This window comes from Anticarsia gemmatalis, chromosome 21 (assembly GCF_050436995.1).
Source record: "Anticarsia gemmatalis isolate Benzon Research Colony breed Stoneville strain chromosome 21, ilAntGemm2 primary, whole genome shotgun sequence".
NCBI classification, from domain to species: domain Eukaryota; kingdom Metazoa; phylum Arthropoda; class Insecta; order Lepidoptera; family Erebidae; genus Anticarsia; species Anticarsia gemmatalis.
In genome coordinates this window covers 4,970,680-4,979,840 of record NC_134765.1, presented here as the reverse complement: position 1 = coordinate 4,979,840, position 9,161 = coordinate 4,970,680, and the positions used below count along the sequence as shown (strand labels likewise).

Here is a 9,161-nt window from a genome sequence, read left to right as displayed (position 1 = left end):
AAATTACCTTTTACGTCCCGTCACTAACCATTTTTTTTTTGTTAGGTAGGAGAATTAAATAAAGTTTTATAACAGTGAGGTAAACAAAACTACTCACTAGTTCCCAAAGGCAAGAAAATGGATCCTGAAAATAAATATGACACTAATAAGTTACAACATATTATTATAAATAATCGTTATAATATTCATAAACAACAAACCATTTTAAATATAATTATACTCTACGCTGCGCACCGCTCGCGTTGTGAACAATTTCACACATTTCACACGGCTTACACAACACCTCTGACGTCATAATCTACGCAGTAGATAAACGACTCGGGCAAACCAAACGGTAATTTCGAGCACTCTCATAAGCCTTCGATAGCTCAGTTGGTAGAGCGGTGGACTGTAGAGGATTAAAGCTGATATCCATAGGTCGCTGGTTCAAATCCGGCTCGAAGGAGTCTTTTTGTAGATGATATTTTTATTCTTTGTAACATTTATGAAGAGATTTAGTAATATTATAGTGCAAATACATTAAATGGACGGCAGTCCTATATTTTAATAAACTCGTCTCTACGCTACTATACATTTTAAAATCAAATCAGGCATGAAAACAGTACAAAATATAATCTTAAATTATTTTATCAAAAATTGTATCAAGAGTAATTACAATTATACATACCTGTATTTAAAAAGATTCCAAATAAAAAAGAGCTCCTCCCATTTCTCAACCCGTAAAAACTCATTAATAAAACTAATTTAATTACGAACCCTTAATAGGAAACATTTCTTGCAAGAGTCCACAATTGGATCGTCTGATTTCAAAAATTCAATTCGATACGTTCCAAAGAGTTTGAATCACCTTAACCCTAAACCACGAGTCTTTTAACCGTATTGAATCAATTAGAGTGGGGATAGCATTGTGTTCGGATGTCTTCGTTTAAAAATTGGATTTAAATAAAAAGAAGGCATCTGAAGAGGTGGTTGTTGGGACTTGTTAATGGGAAGGTGGAAAAGAGATTTTGGTTTGACAAACTTTATGGATAAATCTGTAGTTATTGTTATAGACAAATAACTAATGAATATAAATATATAGTTTATTACTAGAAAGATAATATTTGCCAAAAGACCGATTTATTTACACAGTGTTTAGTGAAGTTTACATTAGAAATTATTTTGATTATAATTTTACTTTTGTTTTATTTTCATTGTAACCTGTAGTGTGCTTTGAAAATACAATTGAATCGAATCTGTCGTAGTTCAAAATTATATTTTTCTATTAATACTGAAAAATCTTCCCAAATTTTTCACCACAACAAATAAATCTCGTTTCATCAAAAAAAGTTCAATTTGAAGAAACGTACTCGAACCAATTAAACGCAAATGAAGTTAACCCTTTCGCTGCTCTGTTAGAACTTTTTAATTGCTGTTAAATCGAGAAGGGATCAAAAAACGGCCTGAGCCTATTGTCGTCTGTCATTAATCTATGTGGGTGGGTACAATTTCATGCCATCACAGATTCAGATGTTTTGTACAGTGACGGGTTAAATTATTTGACGTTTTTGTTTGGCCGTAAGTTATTATGAAATGTAAAATCTTATCTAAATTAGAACAACTTTGAAAAAAATAATAAAATGCCCTAATTGATCCCCAGTGCAGAGGAAGGTTGGATTTTACCTTAAAAATGCCACAAATAAAATTGTTTGCGTAAATAATGAACATGTCTTATTTTAAACATTATTTTGTTTAAAAAAAATATCTTTTTTTTGAAATATGAAAGCAAGAGACGCAAAAAAATGCCAGTCCTTAACCCTCGTGGTGTAATCAATGCGTGTACAGATCCCGTTAATTAATGGTAACTTAACCCTTTGTCTGCTGGTGAATAATCACAAAACTCACCCTTTAGTTTCTCAAACTTTTTATTTTAATGGAAATTTACAAAAAAATGTGTAAGAAGGACAACTATGGTGTTTAAATTTTGTTTACCAGAATTATTAGTTTGTATAAACGTCTGTCAATACCTACTTAGTAAGATTATAAAAAGCGATTGCAGGCCCTTAAAAAAGACAGTGTACTCTTAAAAACTAATACCAAAAAGCCAACGTCACGCGGTATTCCCAGGCGGTCACCCATCCAAGTACTAACCGCGCCCGATGTTGCTTAACTTCGGTGATCGGACGAGAACCGGTGTGTTCAACATGGTATGGACGTTGGCGATAGGAGCTGCAAAAATACTGAGCCAAATCAGCACGTGCTTATATTATTGTAAAAATATAGCTGGCAAATTGCCCAGAAATTATTGTTTTAATAGAAAAAAAGAAGTTTTTTTTATCGTACGACTTGTGTTATTATGTATTACAGTCTTACAGACCGATGTGCGCAACTACATAGTTAGTGTAGATCAATGTTGGCGGGCATTTCGGCAAAACTTTAACATATTTTTCTATTACTTATACTTTTTGTGTTACACAAATTATAGCACGAACTTATGATACATGGAATGTATCATAGGTAAGTTCGTGATATTAATTGATTTGATATCTTTTCCTTTTCTCTTTCTTCTTCTTAATTCAAATAGAATAACTTAAATACAATAAAAATACTCAAAAGTATTTAAAAAACATTGTATAACACGATATCAATAAACAAAACCCAAAAATTTCACATGTAACTAAACAATAGATTGTATCACAAACTTTGAGCGCCACCCTATTTAACCCTCCAATGATTCATCTTAACCCGTCACCGACTGATGGATCAAGATATTAATACGGAAAGCGTGGCGAATCTGACCAAACGTTAACCCTTTCAATGCATACATAATTAGAATTGTGCAACGGGTCTTCTAATGACGAATAGGCGTGATTTTCTTTTCAAAATCGGAGATTGATCATTTCACAGTGTCGGAATGAAAGGGATTAGTGATTTTGAATCGCAGTTTCCCTTTTATAAGTTCTGCACTTTTAAATTTATTTCTAGTTACATTCGTTTGTTTATTTGCATTTTGGGCTTCAGGTTGATTTTAGATGCGATTTTTATCATGGTTAAATAGAAAAGTTCACTCTGCCTATATTTTCTTAATAAAAGCAAGTTCTTATGATACAAAAAAACTGTATTTTTTTTACATAAAATGCCGCAAACTACGACAAGAAGTCAACTGACAACACATACAAACAAAATCAATAAAAAAATGTAATCATTCACCATAGCGCCTGATACAAAACTCATAGCAAACTGCAATCCGACGCATTTAACCCGTATTATTGCGACTAGTTCATTTTATTCTAAGATTAATAATAGCTAGTGCTATATTAGTCTTATTGAACCTCGTGGCATAATTCGCACAGTTGAGTGACCGTCTCGTATTTCATTGGCCGCAATAATATTGCCCGCATGGCTAAATTCAATGTGATTAACTGCCTACCTTCAGTACAGTCGTGATAGTACAAGTTTCTTTATTTACACATTATTTAGACAAAAATATGCATTTTATTTGATGTTGAATATCTTTAATGTATAAAAAGCTGTAACTGCTTGAATTATGAGCAGATCTTTGGCAGATTGTAACTTTGCCAATCTAAAGTTTCACCTGTAGGTATATTCAAACTACTGATAAAAATATCATTATTTATATAAAGCTTGCCAATGCGGCTTTTATTTTTTGCTTAAAATAAACATGATAATTAACATTTTATTGATTTGATCATTACCTTGGCCCTTAAATATATTTTACCACACATCGAAGTATAGACACAATATAATTTCAACCTTTAACTTAACCCTAAAATAAATTTGTACAAAAAAATGTAAACATTCACAAAAATAGTAAAATATTAGTAAACAAATATGCACACAACAGTACTCTCGTACTGGGATTAAATAGCCCTTGCTTATTAAGGGCTCGGTACAGAATTAATATGCAGATGAGCTGTATTAGAGTGAAGTTGATCGATTAGACGACATACAAGAAGCGGGGTACAATGTGCCCGCATAGTGTAAAATTTGCCTACAAAATATTAGGTGGCCACTTAAATGGTTGTGTGAAAATTTGTTTTGAATTCATCATCTTTGATACTTAGTATATTTAGTAGTGGTGTAGTTTTCGTATAGAATTATTTTTTTAATAAAAATTGTGCTACGCTCACACAAAATGTTAAACACGTTCGCTGTTTAGGGTTAAATAATGAAGTACGAACTATAAGTCTAGGGTTTTCCTTCTCATTTACAGAGTTTAATACAAAAAAAATATACAATTAAGTAGAAATCGACGCACCGTTATTCCCGTCGCATTATTATAAAAAAATAACAAAAAGCCAACGTCACGCGGTATTCCCAGGCGGTCACCCATCCAAGTACTAACCGCGCCCGATGTTGCTTAACTTCGGTGATCGGACGAGAACCGGTGTGTTCAACATGGTATGGACGTTGGCGAATGCTGAGCTGAAATTTAAGAACAGTTCCCTTTTTGTAATGCTTTAATAAAACTTGAAATGTATTTTTATCAGACAACTAGCTGACCCGCGCAACTTCGCTTGCGTCACATAAGAGAGAATGGGTCAGAATTTTCCATGTTTTTGTAACACTTTTTACTGTTAGGTACTCTGCTCCTATTGGTCGTAGCGTGATGATATAAAATATGCTTTTTTTTCACGAAAAATATTCTCAAAATTATTTACATCTCTTAGTATAACGAAGTCGCGCTAAGACATATCCGCCATTAAAACAGTTGCCATGACAACGGAATTTTGTTAATTCAATGTCATTATACTATTGATATTTCGCGACTTCGTTGAATTTTCTGAATTTTCCCGGGAAATGCGTCATTTTCCCGGGGTAAAAAGTAGCCTATGTCCTTTCACAGGTATCAAAATATCTCCATACCAAATTTCATGCAAATTGGTTCAGTAGTTTAGACGTGATTTAGTAGCAGACAGACAGACAGACAGACAGACAGACAGACAGAGTTACTTTCGCATTTATAATATTAGTATGGATGTAGGTGTACGGGTCGTAGTATAATTTTAACAATTTAGTCGAAATGTAAAAAATATTTGAATGAAAACATGGTTGTTTGAAGTCTCTGAAATAGTAACGGATTATTTCTTTAATTGACGATTTTTGCTGTTTTCAGTTATCTGACGATCGAATAATCGGATGTAACGCGAGTAAGTATTCCCAAATAGTCATAGATATCAGAATAGTATGGTTTCTGTAGTGTAGTAAATGTTATTACAATATTCATCGAACATCGGAGAGCATTACAAGTAAATTACAGAGGTATGTTGCCGGTAATGGAGCTAATATGATTAGCCGTAAATTAGGAACAATTAACTGTTAATTACATTGAGATGTGAATCAGATAATTAGTGTAAGATAATCCTTGGTGTTGTTGTTATGGCAATAAGAAAATTTATGAGGTATCTGTTATGTACTCAATAGTAATGTTATCGGCGAACCATCAAACAATTCTGCCGACCTCAAACGCTGACCTCAAACGCTGATCACAGCGCTATAATAATTTTAATAGATTCTACTCACTACTTTGACGGAATGACATCTTTCCCGTGTGCAAAGTTTCATCAAACGCCGTCAACGTAACACTGTCATAATCAGAAATCCACAACTATTTATTTACACGAATTGCGTACACTACAAAGGAGGCGAAGCAAAAATATTGTTTTGCAAATGCCAACGTCCATACCATGTTGAACACACCGGTTCTCGTCCGATCACCGAAGTTAAGCAACATCGGGCGCGGTTAGTACTTGGATGGGTGACCGCCTGGGAATACCGCGTGACGTTGGCTTTTTGTACACCCATATAACGTTATAATTCTTTTCGTTGAACGGTATTGCGAGGATAGTAAGTTAATTAATATCAATAAACAAAAAATGGTTTGTTTATTTTATTAACCCTCCAATGCTAGTATTCAAAATATTATTATTTCACTTTTTATTTCCTGTTGATTTTAAAATGATTTAATCATCGAATTCCGTACTTTATATTTCTTCAATATTAGTGTTAAACATTTTTAATAAGCTTAAATTGCGAACTCTTGTTCCGTACATCGCGTGTCGGTTATCTAAGCATTTTAATAGAAATATTCAAAGCATCCAATCATTATAATTGGCGTTAAGATTGATGAGTTGTTTTACACTAATTTGTGGACATTATCACGTAATGGATGGGACGTGTTCTTTTAATTAATTACGCAGTTTGTTTATAATTATCATTTAATTTTAGTTTTTTATATCTCTAGTATACCTACTCCACATATATCTTCACAATAAAAGTCGCAAATGCTTTATTTCTACTGAATTTGGCCCATTTGACAGCTGGCCAATTAACTTTTAGATAGGTACTTGTATCAATGCATTTAATGTGGAAACTTATGCACAAAATTCATTGTTAAAGTACCTACCTATCAATTATTTTTAGGTCCGAGTAAAATTTTTTTCTCCACCAATATTTACACCATAATTAGGTTAATGTGCTTAGTGTTACCGTTTTTCACCTTAGAGACCAAAACTTATCCTATAATCACATTGAATTGACCAACCATCTCCATAATACTGTATTTATTATTTCGTTTAACTGTCGTATGTTTCAATTTCATAGAAATCTTTTCTTAATTCCCGAATGCTGCCCATTTTCAACGTGCATAAACATTTCATTCATTAACTACAAGATACCGAAAATAACTGCGCAAATCCCCGATCTCTAAACGAAATAATAACTAATTCCAAACAAAATTCGATCCAAGCTAATACCATTAAAGTGTTTATCATATTATTATAACTAATAGGAAATAATCACAAGCTACACAGTAGTGACAAATTCGATTGTCGAAACCTCATCTGATATTGGGGCTGACAATTTTCGAATTGGAACCCGTAATATATTCACCCCTGTTAGTCAGGGTGTAAATACAATGATGTTGGAGTTTCTAGTGGTTTTGAGTATGAGGACGGTCCTTTTAAAGGAAATGTCCGATCGACACTGTTACACTACAGTTTTAATAAGGTTTTTGTGCGGCAAACATTTATTTCGTGTTTTGTCAAAGCAGAATTCTATTACTTTCGTCTAAGACTTTATTATTTTTTTACCTAATTAGTGATAAAATTTGTCAAAAACCTTTTACATAACTTTTTAGTCTACTGAAATGTTGTACACTTTTTACTGAATAAAATCTCAATTTTCTTTGCAAAATAATGAAAAGTTATCAAAATAATATATTTAAGATCAATTTTACCTTCAACTCTTTTTAGTAATTTCATATTTAATCCTATTTTATCCTCCATCATTGTCCATTACTTGTGTATGTAGCCACACATGTCAATGTTTGCAAACGACAGATTTTAGATAAAACCGAAACTTACGTTCCAATGGGGTTTAGAAAAAGACACCCAATTTGGGGACGATTAATTCTAATATTATATCAAGTTCAACACAAATGGACGGATCTTATGTTACTAATCAATTAAATAGGCTACTGCTACTATTTTGATTGTTTTTAAACTGAATTTGTTGTTATTTAACGGCTAAATTGAATTTGTTTACTAAAAATTCAAATATTATTAATATTATTAACATGACAGAAGCTTGCTTCCCTTTCAACGTTTTAAAACTCTGGTACTAATGTAGGTATCTTACATATTTTAGTATGTAAAGGATTTTAAAAACAGTGATTCCAAGTTTAACGTAGTCTATGAGATAATAAGGGTCTTTACTGTATATCAAGGGATATTTTAAGACCGGTTGGCATAAATACGTTCAAAAACTTATAATACCTAGTATGATTTTCAGTTATTAAAAGATAAATATCTTCTGTAGCTGAATTTGTATCTACACCAAAATATAAGCACACATACAAAACATTAATCGTCAGAGATTACCCCTAAATTATTAATATTCAGTCAACTAGCCGAAGTAAAGGGTGAATAAATTCGTTTCGACGACAAAGTGTCGCGTCGGAACCAGCAATGCGTTCACAATACGGTAATTAATACCCTGCTTTTAGATATTGTAGGTATTTTATTATGAGGATTTATGCTTTCAACGCGGTCTTGTGGAAGACCCCTTTAAGCTGGCTTCCTAATTTAAAAAGAGATAAATGTGAAAATTAATTTAATATTTTTAGTGCCTGTTTATTCTGGTCAGTTAGATAGAAATCAGACAACTTGCTTCAGCAGAAAAAGTACTGGTTAGGGAAATTAGAAACTTACACATGATTACACAAAAAATGCTCAAGCAAGCCTGTCAATCTACATATATGTCGATTTTTTTGTAAAAATTCACAATTTATTTATTACTCAAGCTACAGTTATTTTTGTTACTAAAACACGTGACGGTGAAGCATTCTGCTGATATACTGGATCGATAATGTATTTTGTAATTCCGTTGGGTCCTTGCTAATGCGAATTTGATATTGATAGCAAAGTATGAATAGAGCTTCTCAGTCGTCAACGTCCATACCATGTTGAACACACCGGTTCTCGTCCGATCACCGAAGTTAAGCAACATCGGGCGCGGTTAGTACTTGGATGGGTGACCGCCTGGGAATACCGCGTGACGTTGGCTTTTTTATTTTTATTATTTTGATTTCTACAATGATCTTGAATGCTTACGTACGTAAGCTAAAAAAAATGTATTAGTGTTCCACGGAAAGTTAAAGCTAATTGTATTAAAAAAGACATAAAATGTATCATGTGACCATCGGTACGTTATTCTCCCAAGACGAATAAAATAAAGCTCTTTTATACCAGACATCACAATTTGGTGCTTCCACATTCATTGATATTATGTCGAAAATTAATCGCTCCATCAAAAGCATCATCAAAAAAATTATTTCCCAAAACCAGACCTAAAATTTACGGCCACCATTATCATCGTATTGTCATAATCAAATAAAAGGAATAAAATCGTACCTATCACTGTGATCTTCAATATTCATGAAGACATTACCACAAGTTATTGTGTTGTATGTTCCTGCCATATTTTTCTCAATCACCATTAGTTCGTATCTGCGAATGTACGGCCTATTGAGCGGACGACACATATATAGGTCTACACCCTAAAATATTTCATGGGGATCTTCAATTGCTATTGAAAATTAAACTTTAGTGTACCAGCTATAAGGTTTATTTTTCAATTTTGGTGTGTTGGTTGTTATGTCA

General features: G+C 32.8%; 5 non-coding genes across 5 annotated transcripts; 3 read left to right on the top strand and 2 right to left on the bottom strand.

The window, feature by feature from the left end:
• Positions 1 to 357: 357 nt before the first annotated feature.
• On the top strand, positions 358 to 445 carry TRNAY-GUA (transfer RNA tyrosine (anticodon GUA)). Its single transcript is given in 2 exon segments — positions 358 to 394; positions 410 to 445. It is a non-coding gene; the product is annotated as a tRNA-Tyr (tRNA).
• Positions 446 to 2,081: 1,636 nt separating this feature from the next.
• On the bottom strand, positions 2,082 to 2,200 carry LOC142982454 (5S ribosomal RNA). Its single transcript, XR_012960005.1, has one exon. It is a non-coding gene; the product is annotated as a 5S ribosomal RNA (ribosomal RNA).
• Positions 2,201 to 4,296: 2,096 nt separating this feature from the next.
• Positions 4,297 to 4,415, bottom strand: LOC142982453 (5S ribosomal RNA). Its single transcript, XR_012960004.1, has one exon. It is a non-coding gene; the product is annotated as a 5S ribosomal RNA (ribosomal RNA).
• A 1,257-nt stretch (positions 4,416 to 5,672) lies between these two features.
• Positions 5,673 to 5,791, top strand: LOC142982452 (5S ribosomal RNA). The gene has a single exon (XR_012960003.1). It is a non-coding gene; the product is annotated as a 5S ribosomal RNA (ribosomal RNA).
• Positions 5,792 to 8,446: 2,655 nt separating this feature from the next.
• Positions 8,447 to 8,565, top strand: LOC142982443 (5S ribosomal RNA). The gene has a single exon (XR_012959995.1). It is a non-coding gene; the product is annotated as a 5S ribosomal RNA (ribosomal RNA).
• The last annotated feature ends 596 nt before the right edge of the window (positions 8,566 to 9,161 follow it).